General features: G+C 51.1%; 2 protein-coding genes and 1 non-coding gene across 4 annotated transcripts in view; 2 read left to right on the top strand and 1 right to left on the bottom strand.

Annotated features, from left to right (window-relative positions):
- The window catches only part of SIL1 (SIL1 nucleotide exchange factor), a 100,078-nt gene extending 97,505 nt beyond the window's left edge, over positions 1 to 2,573 (bottom strand). For both annotated transcript variants that reach the window (XM_049829458.1, XM_049829457.1), the window contains exon 1: positions 2,539 to 2,573. The gene's annotated coding sequence lies outside the window, so the exon portion shown is untranslated. The remainder of the gene's footprint in view (positions 1 to 2,538) is intronic.
- MATR3 (matrin 3) overlaps positions 1 to 21,369 on the top strand; it is a 1,017,354-nt gene that overhangs the window by 966,506 nt on the left and 29,479 nt on the right. The gene's annotated exons all lie outside the window — the stretch shown is intronic.
- Positions 18,810 to 19,014, top strand: LOC126051185 (small nucleolar RNA SNORA74). The gene has a single exon (XR_007509739.1). It is a non-coding gene; the product is annotated as a small nucleolar RNA SNORA74 (small nucleolar RNA).

The following is a 21,369-nucleotide window of genomic DNA, read 5'->3' as shown; positions in this document are numbered from 1 at the left end:
CCGAGCAGGCAAGCCCTCCCTACCCCAGACAGAATAATTTGAGGCAGTAATTGCTGAAAGCAATTGAAATCATTGAAACAAGGTGCTTCAAATCGGGCGAGAGCAGCTGTGCCTGCGCAGCTGATGCCATACACACACAGCTGCACCAAACCCCGACCGCAGGCTCTGCAAGAAATACGGCAAGGGGGCAAGACCTACAAATCTTATGCAAAAGCAGGGCTTAACTTCCAGGAACATTTAAGATTTCCCAGTGACTCAAGAGGATTTGGGGGTTTGTTTTTTTCTTTGAGTCAGAGCTTTAGAAGCAAGCTGCCTCATGAACCGCAGCCAGAAGTGATTTGACAAAGTCTTTGTTAGCACACGCAGTCTTCTTTCACGGGGCTATTTCCCAGAAGATCCCCAGTGTTGTGTCATTTTTCACTTCAGATGCTAAGAATATCTGTGTGTTATTAAAAAATAGTAACTAGCTTTATAGGGAACTTATCAACAAAGGGCTCAACAAATCTTCATTAAAGCTGATTCACCTACTTCACGAGCGCAAGTTGAACATTATTTCTCAGAGGGAAAAGCTGAGTGGTAAGAGAGCTGAGGTGGGTTATAAAAGCCATAGAGGGAGTCAGTTGCAGAGAGAATTAGCACATAGAAAGGCTAACTATTATACCTAAATTTATCCCAATAATCCACTGCCTTGCAAATTCTCAGGGTATAGCTGACATGCTTTCAACCACACCTGCCCAGCTTGACCACATCTGTATTTAAGTAGTCTTCCATTTCCTTGCCAAGACCAGACAGAGAGATGGTTTGGGAGTGCTGGAGAGTTTTTCAGGTGTTTTATTGCTCAGGCTAAACAAATTCTCAACTGTAAGGAAGGAGAAAGTGGCAGTGGTAGCACCAGCTTGTGTTGCTTTAGGGCACGGCATTGTGGATTCAAGGGCTGTTCTGACAGCGCATTAGAAATTGCCATTTTCCAGCTTATTTCTTTAAAAGGAACATATTTGTATCCCTTCAAATCCAGTAAATATGTGGTCACAGATGGCAGACCCTGGGAACTTGCAGACACTGCTCTCACCTCTATTAGCTGCACTTCTACATTAAAGTTTCTGTGGCAAGATTGCAGATGCTTCCACTATAGAAATGCCTTGGAGGCTGCTAAAAAATACCAAGATGGTCCAGGCTGGTCATTTTCAGGCAGGGTTGGGGGAAAGAAAAGAGAGGAGAAAAAAAAAAAAAAAAAGTACTCCATCCCTTAACAATTCTACTCCGAGAGCGCAAATGAATTCAAAAGGATCGCACAGAGCAAAAACACTGCGGTAGCATGTTCAGTAAATGACAGGGTGTGTCATCGGCTTCTAACACCGTAGAGACTTATCTGCACTTAAAAGGTTTCCTACCACGGCTGTATGCTGGAGCAGCCTCCTCGCACAGACAGCTCTACCAACAGAAGTGCCTGTGCAGATTATACTCCTTTGGCAAGCAAATTAAACAGTATCAGTGAAGTCATACTTTCTGCCTCTAAGCCATATTTGTACTAGGTTAGTTCTATCAGCAAAACACTGCAAAATAAATAACTTGCCCCTCAGAAATTGCATCTACGGAACTTGTTAGTGTAAACCCAGGCCATCTTGAGAGGCGGGTAGTGTTGATTATTTGTCAAAGATTACTTCTAATGCGAGTGTTAGTCAACCACTAAAGTTAAACATTTTAAGGCAATATTCCAAATAGTGTTTATATACAAAATCCCATTTGCTCAGTTTTCACTGCCTGGCTTTGTGCAACATGTAATTTCACTAGCTCTCCAGCAAGAGCCATACGCAAGCTTGTACCAAAATAATTAAACAGTTTTAAAATTCAGGCCTCGTATTACCAAGTGCATACCCTGAAGCAAAATCCATTTTAATGGCCCAAAGCTACACCGGCAGTACCAGGACACTTTTATTCCACAACTGCCCAGGTGCAAAGGGGGCCTGAGGTCACCCAGCCCATCCTCGTGTTCAAAGCAGAGCCCAAACTGCTCCCGTTTCGCTGAATTTGTAATTAAGGCCCTTCGGCGTCAGGGATCCTTGCCAGCCCAGGCCTCCTGCCCTGCACTTCGCAGGCAGGTGCCCACCACAGGGCCCTGATTTTCGGTCACTTCTAGAACACGACAGCCCAGGCAGCTGCCCTCACTCCCCAGCCCTGCCCAAGGCCGGCCGAACCTCCCCGGGGTTTACGACAAACGCCGTTACTGCACCCCTGAGGCGGCCCTCCGGGCCCTGCGCCCTCACAGCCGGGGCGGCGGACGGGGGAGAGGGGGCGTCCCTCGGCGGGAAACCAGGGCGGCGGGCAACCCCCCGCCCCGGCAAGGCCTCGCCGCCGGCTCCCCTCGAACGAAGGCACCGGCAGGACACGCTCCGGCGCTGAAGGCGGCGGCGCAGGACCCGCAGGGCCCGTGTACGACCCGGTGCCCCGGCACCCAGCAGCGGCCCGGGCCGGGGGGGGGAGTGCCGGGCCGACGCCCTCCCGCCTCCACCACCGCTCCCCCCACCCGCCACCACTCACCGCTCCGCACCGCGCACGCTCCGCTCGGCCCCCGCCCCCGCCCAATCCGCGCTGGCCGATGCGGCGGCCCCGCCCCCCGGCCGTGGCCCCGCCCCCGCCCCCCGCGAGGCGGGGCCGCCGCCCTTGGCAGCGAGCGGGGCCGATCTGTGCCCCGGGCTGGGGCGGGCGGCCCCGGGAGCGGCCGGGGCGAAGCGGCAGCGGGGCGAACCGGGCCGCGGAGAGACGCCCTAGCCGTGGGCGAACGGCCTGTTCCGGACAGCGGACACCAGCCCCGCCGAGGCCGTGCCAGGCCCTGAAGAAATCCTGTCACCCTGAGGGAGGGGCTGGCTGGCTGACTGGCGGTCGCCTGAGGGAGGGGCTGACTGACTGACCGACTGACTGACTGGCGGTCGCCTTTCCGTATCGGTTTTAGGGAAAAAAAATAAACGGCTTTTGCCCAATAACGCCTGCTTTCTTTCGGAGTGGCCTTAATGCCGCAGCTGTCTTGCCTGCGGACTCCGAGGCACCGGGACCTTCGCTCATCCCTCGGGCTCGCCTGGCGCCCTGAGGATCGCCACTGCCCGCCAGTGCCCGCCATTGCCCAGTGGCCAGGCAGCCTGCTCCAGCCTCGGCCCGCCTGTGCCTGGGGCATCCCGAGCTCCCCCTGTCCCCCACACCAGGTGAGCGGTGGGGAAGGAGGGGGTGGTATGTGCAAGGTTCACGAGATGTTGTTGGCCTTCCACATCACAGCTTCCCTGCAGCTGGCTGCTTCAGCACCCCTACGTTTTTCACACGTTTGGATGGAGGTAGTGAAGTTTCAGGTAAATACAAGGGTGTTAGTTCACAGCCTTGGCACTTAATGTCCCCAGGACCGCGCTGAAGAAGAGGTGAGAAAGTCAGACTGGAAGTCACAGGGACTGCCAGGCTGCTGCAGGCATGGACCTGTGGGTCCGTCCCTTCTGCCTCGTTTGCTCACAGCACTGTGCTGATTAAAATTGGGTGCCAAAGTTTTTCCCACCCCTCTCCTGGCTGGTGACTGAGCGATGGCATTCAGAAATGACGGAAAAGCCACAGCCGCGAGCCACGCAACCCTCCTGCTCGGCAAGGGCTGGGGTGGGCTGCGGCTGAGGAGCAGCTGGTGCACGAGGATGCCCATGGGCTCCACCGTGCACCAGGCAGCAGCCAAAAACACCCTGCCAGCCCAAAAATTAAACCTGCAATGCTTAATTATCCAACAAAGGATGCTCAGCGACAGCAAGTGACAACCGACAGAATGGCACAGTGTAAGGGGACCAGCAGGAAGCTGCGTGCCCACTTTGTCCCCTGGGCCAGTGTCCCCACAGCTCTGCTCACACGTGCCGTGCTTTGCCATCAGCACCCACAAAGATCCTGGCAGCCAGAGATTGATTGTAAGCAAATCTCCGCTTTCATTCCCAGTAAATGAAATGTTTTCAGTCTTTCCAGGTTGGATGTAAACACCTCAAAATCAGAATCTGGAATCAAAACCCACAGAGCCCATCAGAGTGCTCAACAGATTTATTAAAGTTTATGATTTTTAATAGGGTTTGTGATTTTTCAGGCAGCTACATGATTTCTGGCAAGACGCAACTCCTGGCCTTTGGATGTGAGAAAGCACTGCCATACTCCAGCCTCTTCCTTCTTCTCCCTTTGGGGCTCTGGGCCCCCTCGGCTCTGGGAGCAGCATTGCCACCAGCTCAGGACTGGGCTCATCCATCCATCTCTGCCCAAACCCTGCCACGGTCTCTCCAGTGGGGCAGGCAAGCTGGATCCAGCTTTTCCCCTTGTTTCTGCCAGGTGGAACAGCACTAACAGGATGATCAGCCATCTCTCCAAAGCCACGGTGAGCCCCCTCCTTCAGGCACAGCAGGAGCGGCAGTAAAACCCAAGGCCAGCAGTCAGGCAGGGCTGGCCTCTCCTCTGCTTGCAGCCCAAGAGCCAAACATCGGCTGGGGCACAGGGAAGAGGAGTTTCTCCCCAGCCACAGCCTAATGGCAATGCCGCAGGGTGCCAGCCTGCCAGCCTCATGGCCCCGTGACAGCCCCAGGCAGTTTGGGAAGTCTTGCTGAGATGCTTGGTCCATCGTCACAGAGAGGAGCACCGCTGCATCCTCGGGCGATGCCAGCCTAATCCCGCCGTCTGAAACTGCTCACACATCAAAGAGATCAGAAAACACGCTCTGCATGTATTATCTTCTGCATTTTGAGTTCTTCTGTTTGATCTGATGGGGTGGAGGGTTTTTTCCAAAGGTATTGGAGAAGATGGGTGTGAGAGAGTAATTTGGGGCTGGGAGTAATTTTTCATCAATGTACTTAAAGACAATCACAGCACTAGGAGGGAGGCCTAATTGTGGAGTTGTGTAATTAGTTTTTATGTCACTGCAATTATTCTGTTGGCTACATATAAAGAACATGGCAAAATGCAGCACTTAATTTTAAATCAAGACTTGATTCTCTTTTAGTAGGTAATTGATGTTGATCACATCACTTAGCAGCGACTATAAAATGTGCTATTTAGATTGTAAAAGGATGGAGAAAAGGACTAAGCAGATAGGTAATTGATGGATTGCGGGCTGTATTGGTGGGAGGCAGCATTAATCCATCAGACTTCAGTTGTCTTTGTTTGCAGCCACTTCTGGGCATCGTTAGTGGCCCAGAGCATTAATGAGCACAGAGCAGCTGATCCCTGCAGCATCACACACCATAGTAAACGGCTGCTCTGCAGCATCAACAGATGAATTTGCACTTAATGCAATTGATTCCTTGTGTTTAGATACCTTCTTTTTGGGACAACCTTTGCTCAAAGCAGCTCAGCTTTAAGCAAGGGGTGGGATTCGGGGCTGCTCCCTCTGGGCAGAGCATCCTGCCCAGGCACGCGCCAGGTCCTGCCCGCTCCCCTCTCCCAGGCAGAGACCACCAGGCACTGCTGCCCAGCTTCCACAGCCTGCTTGCAAGCCCAGAGCCACTGGCATCCCCAAATACCTGCCACGGGCGCCTTGTTCTTCCCATATCAGTAGTGCTGGGCTGTTCAAAAGAGGAAATCAGAAAAGCTGTGGATGCAGAAATGGGTTATTCCCTGCCAAACGGCACTGATGTCAACAGCTTCACAAGTTTAACAGTGAACTAGGCTAATGGTCCGGAAATGTTGGGCCAGTCCTATGCCTAAGCAGCAGTGAAGCAGCAGGGAAAGCTTGGTTCCCCTTAGGCAGGATGATATAAAACTTGCCCTTGATCAGCACAAGTCCAGGTCAATAGCTTGACACCACAGTGTGATTCACTGTCACGATAAAATCAATAAAATTTCTCCTTGCCTTTGCTACTGGCCCTAATTACTTGATTTCAAGGATTGCTGCTTCCTGGGCAGGAGCTGGAGGTGAGATGGGCAGTCACTGCAGAGATGGTGCTGAGGGCCACAGGGCAACTTTTGGGCCATCAGAAATTCAGATTTTCTTCAGGAAAAGGCATGTGAATTTGTGCCTGGGACCACCACATGCTCAGCTGGAGCTACCTCCCCTCCCTGGGACCGTCCAGCTTCTCTAGCAGCTCAGCTGTGGCAATGCATTCTGAATTTGGTCAGAAATGGAATTACCTGGCTGGTGCCAAATACCCCCAGACTCTTAATCAGACATTCAGTTTAAGTCCAAAAGCAAAATCAGATAGCAATGTGCCATTGCTATGAAGCCACACAGTGCTGTCCCTCTCTAGGTTTTGGTGTTTTTTTCATGCTGAAGTACCTGCAAGTAGTTTTCGTTGGGGGAAGACCCAGAGGAAAGCCATGAGATGCTGTTCTAATGCAGCTGCAGGTGGCTGACAGGCACTGGGGACCTTCCTGTCCCCCACACTGGTGCTCTCATTCATCACCCTGCCTCGTTCACAGGGCTTCTGCATCAAGCTGCTGTCACCAAGAGGGTTTGATTGCCCTTTTCCCCCAGGAGGACGCCAGGACTGTGTAGCATGAAACGTGTCATTCTCCCAGGTAATAAGCAAACTCCACAGGCTGCAGGAGACTTATTAAGTTGAGCTTCCAGGTGGCAGGTGCAGGCTTTGCACTCCGTGCTTGCACCAAAATAGATGGATTTGTGGCCAGACAGTCACTGTGAAGAGAGTCCTACCAGTGCTGTCGTCGGAAACACTTTTCCCCTCCAGCCTTCCCTTCCCTTCAACCTTTTCTATCATGCTGTAGTTCCAAAAGATTAGATGAAATTCAGTCTCCAGTGGGTATAGTTGTTTAACAACCTGCAGCTCCAGTGCCATGTTTCATCACCTCCCAGCCTGCCCCAGCCGGCCTCACCACTGCTAGAGAGCTGGCAGCAGCCACTTTACACCCTGAGATGAAGAAACACATCTTTACAACCCAAGAAGTGAGTCATGACCCAGCCTGAGTTCAGAGCAGATGATTTTTGCAGTGCATATGCATCCAGAGAGGACAGAAGTGAACCCTGAGCTTGAGATGAGGTGGCATTGCAGCTGCAGGGTTACACCACTTGCTTTTAAAAAATGCTTTTTCTCACCCATTTTGTGTGCTGGGACACAGGGGCTTTTACGGGACCGGTTCTGCCACATCAGCATCAGCCTCTCTGAATTGCTGTAAGGATCAGATGGGTCCCACTTGCAGCTTCTCATCACCACCAGCCCAAATACTATTTCATTCACCATCAAAAAAATAAAAAACCAAAAAGACTTATCCAAGGGCTTTTGCAATCAATTCCTTGGAGGCATTGGAGCAGTAAATGGGATGCGATGAGCCATACCCGCTTGTGGGGAGACTGCCAGTGGGGCTAGGGTGCAAAGCATGAGGGTTTCTGGGTGAGCCGCTGCCAGCACAGCGGCAGCGGCACAGCTCGGGGCTGGGATCCTGGCAGGTGTCAGTCCGTGACAACTCTTCTCCCTCTGGAACGCATCCGCAGGATAGCTCGGCCCTCGCAGGAGCCTGGCAGCTTCAGCCAGGGGAGCGAGGGCAGGCTCTGCCTCATTTCAAGAGCCTGGCAATGCCAGATGACTCCAGCATTTCATTACAGGTTATTAACAACACTTTTCATCACATCCAAGTGGTTTGCCGCACACAGGCTTCCCACCGGGCTTCCCTCGCTCTCTTCCGTTTGATATCAGGTTTGGATTAAATTAGATAAGGCTGCAACAGTGATCAATTCAAAGCCACTTTCCTAGGAAGCCATGCACAAATGATTTAGAAGCAGAGAGGAGAATAAAGCCCGTGGCAAGAGCAGAGGGACCTGGCGGATACATAACTGGTGTGAAGGGAACATCAAGTTTTTAGTGCCACCAGCTCAGCTGTGACTGTGAGGGCAGCAGGGACTTTCCAGAAGCAGTCACCTCTAGTGACCAGAGCAGGAGCCTTTCCAGGTGTCCAAGCAGGGATTTAGGTAAGAATAAATTCACTGGCCTGGGGTGCCGGAGGGGGACTGTGCAGGCAGCAACGAGTCAGCTCCAGCCTCCACCTCCTCCCCAGGGACACACAGGCCCTAGGCACAGACATGTAGTCCTGGTTATCCCCAGCAGGGCAGCCCAGGCTGAGCCAGGCTCCCTTGGCCCGTGGGCAGACAGTCTGTCCCAGGGCTGAAGGTTTCAGATCCTTGGAAAGCTCCCAGGAAGCACCCATCCCTGCTGCTCCGGCTGCCTCCCCTGGGAGCCACATCCCACCCTGCCACCTCCTCTTCACCACGTTTGAAGCATCCCCACACCGCAGCACATGCGGGTTCGGGAGCAAGCACAGGGATGATTAGTAAAATACTTCCCATAAGGTGGAAACAAGGAGACCATAAATCTCAGTGGTGTCGCACACTTAAAGGAAAGGGGACTGTTGTGAGCCATTATTCCCTGCAAAAAATAGGCTTTAAATCATTATCCATCACCAATGCCCAGCAGTGGGTGCTCTGAAGTTGTCCAGCAAAGCCTTTTGCGCCATGCTGGAAAGGAGACGCAACGACTGTGATGCTCGTTACCTAGAGATATTTATTGCGCCTCAGCACCCACATTCTGCTGCTGCTCATGGCACCTACCAGCATCCAGGAAGAAAACAGACCTGTAAAACACCAACAAGACGAAATGTGCCTTTTTTTTTTTTTTTTAGGGTCTCAGGTTCATATCGGTGTAACAACCAGGCTGCAGTCTTTGGGAAAACAGCTGGGGTCACACAATGGCAAGGCATGGGGTGCTCCACAGCAGGGACCTGCTGCCCCATCCATCCTGGCAGCACAGCTGGGGAAATGAAGATGTTATCGAGCAGCAGCTCAGCATGGTAATTGAAAGCCTTTTTGCTGCTAGAAACCCTCAAGGCTGCCAGTCTCTCAGCTGAGCTGCCGCTTACCGACACTTTTTCATTTCCTCTTTTTCACCTAAACTTTCCGTCGGATTCCTCATCCATCTGAACTGCAGTGATAAATATGGAAATAAGGAGGCATTTAGAGCCCCTCTCCTGGGTTGGGTTCATATACAAATAAACTGTGCTTGCAGCACCCTCCTCTCCACAACCACTGGCCCGGTAGCAGCAGCGTCTGCCAGGGGCTCAGCAGGGTGAAGCTTTTGGGGAAAGCGAGTGGCAAAGAGAAGTGGGTACTGCCGGCCATATCTCCATGTCACCGTGGGGAGAAAACATCGGCAAAAGAGATGGGGCAATCAAAGCCCACAGGGATTTCTGTACAGAAGAGGGAAAAAGCAACAGCTGAAGAGCTAGAAGTGTGAAATATGAAGAAAGGCTTTAATTTTCACAAAATCTCTTAATCCATTAATCACAGGGAGAATTCTATACAGAAAACTCCCTCTCAATACCATCTCAAGATCATCCAAGATGGTAATAACTGCTTGGCAGGGGAGTAGGAGCAGCAAGGTGGAACAGGCTGAAGCCATGGTCTTGTCTCCAGGGACGCCAGCCCTTAACAGAAACAAGCCAACACAGGGATGAGCAGCGATGAAGAGGACTGGATCCGGCAGCAGGAGAGCCACGATGGGCACCAGGGATATTGGTTTCGGCCAAGGAGGATGCCCCAGTGACTGTTGGCTCTCTGGAGGTTGCCTGCAAAGGCTGGACAAACCTGCCTGGGTGCCTGAAACAGAGGTTTTAGGGGTTTTCAGAGCAGAGTTGTATCTGCCCTTCCCCTCCACCTCCATGCCCTTCCTTCTCTGTTCACACCACTGCAGCGCTCCTTCCCTTGCCCCAAAGAGTTGGGGTATGTGAGCATCATCCTGGACACAGAGGGAAGCACTGCCAGGACAGCAGCTGAGCCCCCAGCCCCAAACCGTGGGGTAAAAGGCCCTGGGCACTTTTGGGATACCATCTGAGAAAGCTTATAACCTGGGCTCCAGCCTGAAAAGCCATTGGGATTCTCTGCAGCACCTTTCTGCTGGTCACTGGGCCCTCCAGGGTGGTCACAAGCCTGGAAACCCTCCAGCTACTGGGTGGGTTTTGCTGCAGAGGCATCAAGGCAGCAGACACAGCAGCTTGGGTGGCAGCAATGGATTCAAAGCTGCCCAGAACAATCCATTGCCCTGGGAGTCCTGAGCTGCTGCCTATAACAAGCATCACCCTGCGCATGAGAAGCAAGGGTTCCCCTCTGCCTGATGGAGGGCCTGGTTTAAGCAGGATGTCCTTCCTGGCCTTTTTCTTGGCTGGACCATGGACTGATCCATCCCCTGATCCTCACCTAATGCTTTTCTCAGGCTTAACCCTTTCTGCTTTAATCCCACATGCAACACTAGCTTCACCTTCAGACATTGCATCAGACCAGCCAAGGTCTCCTTTCCCATGATGGTCCCCCAGACCTCAGACTTTCCTGTCATCTGGCAGGTGAACATAATATCTACAAACCCAGCTGCCTTCCTGAAGCTGTTACCTGCTTTCCTCATGGGAGAAAAATAGGAAAAATTAGTATGCAGCTTCTTCCTCTAGAAATCAATGCGATCTCAACTCACTGTGAAGTTCCCTGACTGTTAGAGATGCTGCACTAGTAAAAACTAACCCTCAGAGGAGAATGAGTGGGGAGAAAAGAAAGAAAAATAAATTCCAGTGACTAGACAAGGCTAAAATGTTGTGGAGGGCTAATCTCCTGCTAGTGCTGGAGCTTGTTTGGAAGTCCCAGAGCAGGGAGGGCTGCAGAGTGGATTCAGTCCAGCTGTTTATCACTCAGCTAAGAATCAGCTGTAATTGTTAATTCTAATTAAAGCTGTTCGGGGAAAAAAAATGTAATCAAGAGTTTCCTTTCAAAAAAAGACATTTCAGCTAAATTAAAAATTTCAGTTTTTAAAAAAGGGGGGTAAATGTTGAAAATTTTGAAACAACCCATTTCAGCATTTTCAAGATGAAAAGGAATATATTTTGTTGTGAAATGCATCATCAATTCAAATGTGTTTTATCTTACAGTCTGAAGAGCAAAAATAGTTTTTAAATCAAAGCAAAAATGGTATTTTTAGGCTTTTTTTAAAGAAAAAGCCTATCTGGGGGTTTCTGTCCTAATTAAGACTGATTTTTTCCCTTTTTTTTTTAAATGGAATAAGCTGTTTCTGCTTAGCTCTACTCTAAAATGCTGGGCTGGTGCTTTTCTTGGTGCGTCCACTCCTCTCTACCCACCACTCGACCCCAGGATACACGGGCCATGCTTACACCACCCCGCTCCCAGTGCCAGCACTCACTAAAATCCCCTGGGGCTCAAGTCAGGCTTTACAAGACCTCACAGATTTAAACCAGCACCAGCAAAATGGCAGAGTAACTGAGTTTTATTATCCTAGTACGATTTAGAATAATTAGAGATCAAGAACAGCCCACTTGCATGCTCAGGTTGGTGCCGAGCAAGCCCACCCCCAGCTCTCCTCCACGTACTTAATCCCATACCCAGCTGCTTGCCCCGCTGAGCTTCTTCCTTGCTGGAGAGGGAGCTGGTGGACCACTGAAAGAGGAAGATCTGCTTTGGTTAGTCTTGCTGCATGTGTAAATTCCTAAGAGGAAAAAAGTCTGGAGGAGCAGAGCAAGTTGTGATGCCGGTGCTCAGGGACACTTTACCACTTGTACACTTGCAACCAAGACAGACCCTGCAGCATGATGCCGTGGGATCTGTGAGAGATCCCAGACATGGCTTGCATCCCAGGGATTCCCCTCCACAGGATTAGGAGATCACATTTATTATGCTGAGAAAGTTGCTCAAGGTCTGTTAGATGAAAGGCACCGAGTAACAGAGAGTTTGCAGTCTGTCTTCTGGATGGGAGCACTGAAGGAGGGAGAGAAGCAAAAAAAAAAAAAAAAAAAAAATGGGGTTTGAATAGAAAATGGAAGGGGACACCAGGGAAGGAGACTCAGCCAGGGAGGAGCTCAGCAGGAGCACAGGAAGGAGGCAAGAGAAAGGGAGCAGAGCTCCAGGGCTCTGCTGGAGACAAAAGGGAAAAAGAAATTGCTCTGCAGCAGTTTCAGCTGAGAACAGAGGGGAACCACACAGGCTCCTCGTGCTGCCCAAGTACATTTTGAACAACAAAAAGACGCAGGCTCTGGCAGCAAGATGAAACCCAGGCAGGCCTGGAGGGAGGGCAGCTAGGGAGAGGGGCTGCAGGCAGGGAGGGGAGGCAGGGCTCTCCCAGCAGGCAGGGCATGCTCTTGCCCAGCCAGATGCAGAGTGGCACCGCAGTTGGTGCCAGTGCGTCCACCCCTCCAGCAGGCTGATTTTGATTTACATAACATTTTTTGATTGCTCTTTCCTCTGGGCCAAGGGAGATTGCTCTCTAGCTCCGCAGTGAAGGGAACAGCCTGACCAGCATTTCCCTGTGCTGCCCAGAGGGATGCATCCAGCTACAGCCTCAGAGAGGGCTCAGCAACAGATCTCACCCCACTGCCACCCGAGGGCAGCTGCGCCAGGGAGAGCTGTCACCCCAGGAGACAGCACAGCCACCAATCTATCAAGACAGAAAATACTAAGCCCTGGTGGGATGCTGCAGGGCCCTTGGCCAGGGAAGAGGTTGCAGTTAGATCATGGCTGCTTCTTGCAGGGAGCAACTGGTGGATGAAGCCTGGAGCACCCACTGACGTGCAGAACAGCAAGCCTCACATTAACCCAGCCCTGCGTCTTTGTCTCTGGATACAGCCACTGAATACCATAGCAGGACAGCTCCCTCCCACTGGGACCCAGGAAGATCCACAGAGGAGCGGGGTCAGTATAGAGATTAACAAGCTTTGTACTTATGCTCTTGTAACAGGATGATGGGCCTAGCAGGGAGCAAAAAGGTCCAGCTGCTCCCTAGGGGAAGCAGAGCCAAGATAACCCCAGCAGAGATATCATCCTCACCAGTGGGCACGAGGTCTGAGCTCAGCCAGGTGCTGGTTACAGGGTCCACCAGCAGTCCCAGGTACAGCTTGCAATGACCCAGGTCCAGAGCCCACCCAGGAGCAAGAGGAGATGAGCCAAGGACGAGGCTGGAAGCATAGCTACAACATGGGTCCAAAGTTCATCTAGAAAATAGAGCCAGAGATATAGCTACAACATGTGTCTGAGGGTCTGTCTAGGAGCAGGGCCAGAGACAGAGCTAGAGCCAGGAACTCCTGCAGCATCACTCATGAAAGGAGTAAAGCTCCAGGGCTGAGCTTAAATGGGGCTACCGTCCCATGGTTATAGCGGTGTCAGGTGAGGCTGGTCAGGGCCATTAAGGGCTGTTGGTCCTTTGGGGCTGATCCAAGCTGCATATAACCCTCGGCAAACAGAACCTACCCAGCAAGTAAGCATCGCTATGGTAGTCTGATCTGGGCAAAGCATTGCCTGCTGTGATGGCAGCAACAAGGGCTGAAGGGGAGCACAGTCCCATATAAGCCAACACCATTGCTGATGCCCTCTCCTGAGGTGATGGGGTAGCGTGTGGGGCTGGAGTTTCCTCACCAGTGGGGCCAAGCTGAGCTGTGGCCATTGGCTGTGGGTCATGCCACGGGTGGGCAGGCTGCATCCCCATGAGAGCAAAGGTAGCAGGGGAGACACAGAGGGGATAGTGCACCACACCAGGGCTTTATGCATCTAACTCAAAATAAGCTTTATTTTTTAAAATCATAGCTAAGAAGAGTGATTTTTCTCTTTTTGTTATTGTTTTAAAGCTGTAAATTATTAAAAGACTTATCATTGCTCTCCCAAATCACTCTTGGGCAAACAAAAGACAGTTCTAAATTTGACAGAGCTTTGCAGCAAAATGAGTTGGGTGTATTTCGCTCATGATTTGCCCTTGGCTCCCTTTAGCCATGTCTTAAACTACTTCACTGTTTGGTCTGATTAGCAGTGTCTCCTTGGGGGCAGAGGAGGCCCTGGAAGAGCCCGAGGGGTTGCAGGTCAAGATTAAAGTGCTCTGCATGCCATTAACTGTCAAAACTATAACTAGCTTAAATCAGTGCAATTAGATGGCTCACAGGTTACAGGAGTAACGGCTGCAGCTTTTCATTCTGCATGCCGTGTGCTTAAAGCACAGCCTTGACATTAAAGGGACGTGAATAAAAGCAAGTGTCGGGGGCTGAGACCTGGTGGAGGAGCTCAGCAGGCAGGGTTAAGTCCACAGCTTCCTCTGGGGTTGGACGCCCCCGGGTCTGGAAAAGATCTCCAAGCATTAGCAGAGCCGGCTCAGCTTTTAAGTCTGCAATGCCATCTTGTGATGACAGCTGGGAGTGGAAATTGCAGGGTCCCCTCTGCGGAGTCGGATGAAATGAGTGGCGCTCGTTCAGATGGATAGAAAGCGCAGAAGCACCCCAGTTTCACAAGCCAGGGGCTAAGAGAACATTTGTCTCAAATAGAAAAGTCCCTATTCTTGCTTTGAGAGAGTGAAAATGATACATTCACTTAATATTTCTCTTTGTAGACCATTTATCTGGCTACAAAAGCAGTTTCTTCCAGGCTGAAGAATCTGACTTGTGTCTCTCCTTGGGTGCTGAGGGCTAATTTTTCTTCTCAGCATGGAAGGACACAGTGCCACCTGTGTCATGAGCTGCAGTGGAAGGACCTCTGGTTCCAAGAGCCATATCCAAGCAATAAAGGTACTTTTCTTCCCAGATTGAAGATGGAGAGTTCAGCAAGATCAACTTTGCTGGAAACATCCACACTGACCTCAATGCTGAGATGTGCATGTAGGGGTATGGAGCACCAGTACAGGAAACGCGGGATCTGTGAAGCTGGAAAAAATGAAATCAAGTGCCAGCTAACGGGAACCAGAGCGCAGGCGAGCTGGCTCTCTGCTTACCCCTGATACTGCACTTCAGACACATGAGGTAGGAAGACTCAGCTCGGAAGCAGCTGTGAGCTGCCAACAACAAAAACCCCTGCCCTGAAACAAGCAGAAGAAAAGCTGTAGTCCTGCCAAGTCCCTCGCTGGGAGAGAGACACATCTACACCTTTCCCAGCCTCTGTTGGATGCCTTAACACCAGCTCGGTGCTCCATGTATCCATGCCCAGGCACAGCGGTGTAGCTATAACCTCTCTCACTTGGGATCCATTCAAAGGAAGATTTTCACCAGGGCTTTATGCTCCACTGAGACATTTCAAGGCCTTTTGGGAAAGGCTGGGATCCTTCCCCCATGGTCCTCCTGTAGCTTAGGCTCTCAGAGCTTGGGGATGCCACCGATGCTCAGCTGGAGCTGTCTCTTGCCTCAGGCAATCATCCACTCCACCTCTGTCTTCTTCAAATGCTTCTTGGTCTTTTCACAGCCCAAGGTGGGCAGCTATTCTTCCTGGATGTGGGGATGCTCATGCAGGCCATGACATGGTGGGTGCTCCTCCCTGACGCAGCCTGTCCCTGCCTCGTCCCAGGAAGCACTGGGCTTGTTCTGCACAGGACAGCCATGGCTGCGTGCAGGGAGAGAGGCTGGTGCTGAGCGGTGGAAAGCATTAGGTGCTTTCCCAGCTAGTGATGAACCTAGTGAAGGACAAGAGTTTCCTGGCTATGCTCCAGTGCAGAAGATCCAGCACTGATGAACAGCTGCTATGCTGGTGGGATAGGTAATAGCAAACACAGAGAGCACTTCATGATTTTGTTACTGGAGGTCTTACTGCCTGTGGCTGAGGGCACATGCCCACAGACAGGGATGGATGATGAGCTCTGCCGAGACCCAGAGCAGGCCGTCTAAGTGACAGCTCCAGTTTGGAAGCCGTATAACTCATTAGCGCAGCATGGGGCCCAAATTAATATGCCTTGCCTCCTATAATAAGACATTTTCAGCAGGACCAGGGAGATACTTCAAAAGCTTTCTGAATGCCAAATACCAGAACTCAGCGACTCTCGATGCCAGGACCAGCCTTTCACTTCACAGCATAGATTTCCCTGCATTCCCGCACAGCCTTCCCCTCCAGTAATTGGGTTTGGAGCATTGGTTTATCTCAAAAAAATGCTTGCATGTTATTTGTGAGCTTTGGGTAACAGGTGTCATACCAGGTGAAACACAACGGCTCTGCCATGGGTATCAAATGAAGACCTCTTTTGCCACAGCTTCCTGGTGAGCGTGCTCTCTAGATCTGCTGCATCTCTCCGAGGGGATGACAAAAGCCTTCTGAAACAGGCTGAGCCCAGCAATGTCATGCTTGGAGTCCGTGCTGCAGCAGCCTGGCCAGACACCAGTCTGCAGAGCTGAGCATAACCACACCGTGACTGGCAACCGCAACTGGCTGGGCAACAGGTCCTTCTGCCAGACCTCCCGCCTGCTTCCAGGCCTGCGGACGGGTCAGATACAGGCGATTGCCTGCAGCAATACCCCAGAAGTGTCCACAGCGCTGGCTTGACTATCCAAGAGCTGGTTTCATGGCGGTTTCGTCTGCTTAGCTGTGTTGGTCTTCCTCCTCTCCCAGGCCATAGCTTATGTCAGCAAACATCACATTGTTCTTTGATACCAAGATCCCTGCTCAGCCTGACGTTCGCCTTAGCTTGGTGGAAGCTAAATACATCCTCCTTTTCTCCTGCAAGTGCAGTGTTGGGGACTGAAGGGACCGAGACACTTTGCTTCAAGCCAGATTAGAGATACAAGTTACCACACAACAAAAGCACAGCCAGCCTTCAGAAGAGCTCCTCTAGTCTAGACACAGCCTCCCCTGAACTCCCTGCATCCTGACAGAGCCCTGCAGTTTGTCTTCAAAGCAACTCAACAGGCTCCAGAAGCCTGTTTAACCCCTGTCGATGCTCAGTTACAGAATAAAGGAGGGATCACATCCGAGAGGTTTTGCTCCCATAAATTAGCAGGATGGGTTAAATCAGGACATGAACCACCGTCTGCTGGCACGGTAGCATGTAGCAGTAGCATGGAGCTGTAATGCTTCAAAAACATGAGTGCTACAAGCCTGGGATGGGACAGACCAATGTCTGGAGCTCCTGTGACAGCAAGAGCGATGCTTTAGTGTTATCCTCAGCTCCGAAACTGCCCGTGCCCAGGGACTTTCTCCCTGCCCTGGGTCACCTGCTCTTGTCCAGCTCCGGTGCTGCAGGCTCGGTATTGTGATTCTTCCGTACCTACCGGACCTTGGCTTAGCAGCATCTGTGCCGCACGGACAGTCTCCGGAGTAAAAGAAAAAACAATACTGTGGGAGGGGGAAGAAAATTCAGTAAATCGCTGCAGGAAAAGTTCTGCAAACGTGCTGTGTCAGCCAGTCCCGGTTCCCTCGGCCGTTTACTGTCGCAGGTACCGTGGCTGTAACGTGCAAAGCAGCCTTGGGGCATTAGCTGGGCTCTGATTAAAAGCGCTTTTATAACCTCAATTGTCTGTCACAGCTGGGGACTGGAGATAGTAACACACTGTATTTGTTCCTACAGGCACTGCACGGTGAGGTACAAGCTAATCCTCGACACCAGCAGTTGTTCTGACCCCGCGCGAAGGAGAGGAAGGGAGACCCACGCCGTTTTCCCCGCCTTTTCTTTTTCAGGAGGTTACCGACTTCATCGTCAGCCGGCCCCTCCCGGGGCAGCCTGCCCGGCCCCGCCGGGCCCCGCCACCTCTCCCCGGGCCGCGCCTGGCCGGGCCCGCCCCGAGGGGAGCGGCCGGGGCGAGCGGGGCGGTGCCTGCGGAACCACCTCGGCGGCGCGGCGGGGCCCGATCTCTCTCGGCGACCGCAGCCATGACGGAGCGCAGCGGCGCGGGGCCAGGACGGCCGCCGTGAGGCGAAGCGAGGGTGCCGGGCCGCCTGCCCCGTCCCTACCGCCGCCATGAGGTGAGGTGAGGGCTCCGGGCCGCCTCCCCGCCGCCATGAGCTGGGGTGAGGGTTCCGGGCCGCCTCCCCGCCGCCATGAGCTGAGGTGAGGGCTCCGGGCCGCCTCCCCGCCGCCATGAGCTGAGGTGAGGGCTCCGGGCTGCCTCCCCGCCGCCATGAGCTGAGGTGGAGGCGCTGGGTTTCCCGCCGTGGGTCTTTCCGCCACCGGGGCTGGAGACCTGGGGTGCCTCACCCCTCCCTGGGCTCTGGAAACGGAAAACGCCGCCTGAAATATCCCCCCCACTTTTTTTTATTTTATTTTATTAAATTGTTATTAATGGCTGAAAGGTGGTGGTGCCCAGCGGCCGGTGCTGGCTGATAACCTCCGAGGCCCTGGGACTGGAGCGTAATTTGTTCAGGCTGTGCCGTTTAGAGGCAATTTCTCAGCCTATTATTCCGTTTGAATTTTTTTCCCCCCCTTCTGCAAGCCAAATCCTAGCTGTTAAGCTCTATTAATATAGATTTAATTAATCGAATATTTGAAGTGATGTTTCTCTTGTGCTCTCTTTAGGGCTTCCAGCTGATATGCAGCTTAAGCATGCGTGAAGGTATGGCTGTAAATCGGAGGTCTCGTGTGGCAAGAGAGCTGTCTGGAAGATACAGCCGTCAGGTAACGGGTCCTCACTGATGGCCTTCGTTTATGAAAACCCCCGAGTTTTACAGGAGGTGGAAGCAGCCAAGTGAGGTGTCTTCTGGAGGAGACTGCTGCTCCAGTAGTGTGACCTGCAGAGGGGAGATGTAAAGGAGTAACATGCACATGAGGCACAGGGAGAGCTCAGGAGCCTTTTGAGCTACGTGGGTGAGGTCTCTCCACGAGCCAGTGTGGGGAGATGTGCAAAATGACCGTTTGTTCTGCCATACTAAGTAAACTAAATGGCCTCTGCTGGCTTGTGAATGGGCTGTTGTGGCAGCTTCTGCTGCTCTGGGGTGGAAATAATAACCTGGTTATTACACAGTGCTTCCAGTTGCTGGAGGAAGTCCTGATGAGAGGAGGTGTTAGAAGCGAGGCCCGCATCGCCAGAGGGATGTGCTTTTGGGCCTCTACTTCCTTCTGTCCTTTAAAAACTCAATTTTGAGTTCTCTTTCATCCAGCTGGTAGTCAGCTACCCATTGCTGCTCAGTGCCTGCGATAGTGTTACAATGCTGGGAGAGAAATGTGCTGCCAAGTCGCTCCTGGCACCACAGGTGCTGTTCTAGCCCTAGATGGTGCCAGGTTTTGGCAGCGCTCTGCATGCTTAAGAGTGGACTAACTCCTTCTCTGTGGAGTTAATCCTAGACTGGATGCAGACAACGTGCAGTCAGAAAGTTTTTTAAAAAAAAATGTTCTAGACATTTTGTTTAATACTGCATCTTTTGTATAAAAATGAAGGTTGGCTAATTAACTGGTCAGTGTTAAGGGTTGAATTCGGGGCCTTTACAATTAGTCCTGTTAACTGTCTTTGTACGTTTTTTTAATTGCAGGCAAACGGTTTGCATGTTTCGCTGCAGGTGGGGGCTTGCTGGAGCAGCAGTGGTTGTGAGAAAAAAAGAAATAAGCTGTTGGTGCTGCTTTGAAGATGCTCATTTGAAAGAGATTGAGAAGATGGAAATGTAGAGTCCACAACTTAAATGGGACTACTGGAGAAGTACTTGTTTTCAGGATCTGGGTGTAGTAACTTGAAACATCAGAGGTGGTTGGGGCAAGGTATAACAAGAATTATGTATACAATTTGTTGTTAATCTCTCACTGCTTGTTTAAAATTATATTTTTTCTGTGAGCTCTATTTATTAAACTTATTTAAACTTGGTCATTCTGCTTTTTCATTATATCGTAAGGCTGTCAGGTACAGCAGGATTTGAAAGTCACCTTGAATTCTTGCCCATGGGAGACTCTGGAGAGGCAGGAATGAATGGGATGCTGGGTACCTGGTGCGCTCCTGCCATGCACACACGCTCCATGGCCTGTGCTGCAAGGACAGATTTTTAACAAGGCTTCCTTTCCTCTGGTACTCTGAAGGATAAAGGAAATAAGGTCTGGGATTCCTATTTCTGCTGCATACACAGCCAGTACAAGTTCACAAGATATCCCTCCTGTGCTTCAGTTCCTGAACTTCTCGTTCTCTCCCTTCCCTGGGCCTGGGGGGAGGTGAATCCCACAAAAGAAATGGGCGAGTTGGAAAAGGCTGCCAAATACGTAAAATACATTGAAACTGGTGGGAGAGGAAAGACCACCATCACAGATTCAGACAAAAATGCTGTTTAAATGCAAAAGGCACTGTAGTTGTCAGAGCAAAGGACTATATTGCTCTCACCAAGATGCCTGACCCATTTGGATTCAGTGCAGACTTCTGGAGGATACTGTGTTTGTGAAATAATAAAAACTTAGTATTTTTTTAGGCTAAAACTAATCTTTTCAGTGTTAAAAATGGTTCAAGGGCCTTCAGTCACATCACGTTACAATTATCCTGTCATAGGTGCTACTGAGACTGCTGTTGCACACCTTGCTGTCTGCAGGAGTGAACAGTGTCAATGTATTTATGTTGATAGTGGCTGGAGTTTATAACGGTTTGATAAAACACTAGTGCACATCAGGTTAGTTCCCAAGTTACTGATGGTTTATGTCAAATAGGTGCTTCTGTCATGCATGAATTACAGTGCTGAATTTTTTCAGGGCTCTCCTAAGTTTTAAATGTCCCTGACGCTGCTCACTACTCGCCTGTTAGCTCTTCTGTCATCCGAGTATTGCTGATCTTTGTGCGTTTTTTATACTCTACGTGGAAATATTTGTTGAAGTATTCAACACCACTGGAAAAAAGTTTTTTCTTAGTTGAAGTCTACGACGTACACGGATATAATTATACTGGTTCTATATGAACAAGTTCTACCTGCAAAACTAATAACCGGTTTCCTATGGATTTATGTTGTACCCAGCAATCTTCCTCTCTCCCAGTACTTGCCTGGCAGGGGAGTGATGGGTGCTCTACGGCTGGCTGCCTGCTGCCTTCGGGGTGGTCGTGGGTTTCTGCCTGCTGACTGCCAAGAAACACGCTCACTGCATCAGGGGTCTCTGCTGCTGTACCAGGTATTTCTGAAATTAGCAAAAAATGAGGAATACACTCTACTGTCAGCCTGTCGGTTTAACCCCAGCCAGCAACTAGGCACCATGCAGCTGCTCGCTCACATCCCCGCCACCAGTGAGGTGGGGGAGAGAATTGGGGGAAAAGAAGTAAAGTTGAGATAAGAACAGTTTAATAGGACAGAAAGGAAGAAAATAATAATGATGATAATAACAAAATGACAAAAAAGAATTGGAATATACAAAATAAGTGATGCACAATGTGACTGCTCACCACTCACTGACTGATGGCCAGTTAGTTCCCAAGCAGCGACCCCTTCCCCATGCCAACTGCCCCCAGTTTATATTCTAGACATGACATCGCATGGTATGGAATATCCCTTTGGCCAGTTTGGGTCAGCTGTCCTGGCTGTGTTCCCCCCTCCCAACTCCTTGTGCCCCTCCAGCCTTCTTGTTGGCTGGGCCTGAGAAGCTGAAAAATCCTTGACTTGGTACAAACACTACTTAGCAACAACTGAAAACATCAGTGTTATCAACATTCTTCTCATACTGAACCGAAACCACAGCACTAGACCAGCTACTAGAAAGAAAA

Source organism: Accipiter gentilis, chromosome 26, assembly GCF_929443795.1.
Source record: "Accipiter gentilis chromosome 26, bAccGen1.1, whole genome shotgun sequence".
NCBI lineage: Eukaryota > Metazoa > Chordata > Aves > Accipitriformes > Accipitridae > Astur > Astur gentilis.
This window is presented reverse-complemented; position numbering and strand designations above follow the sequence as displayed.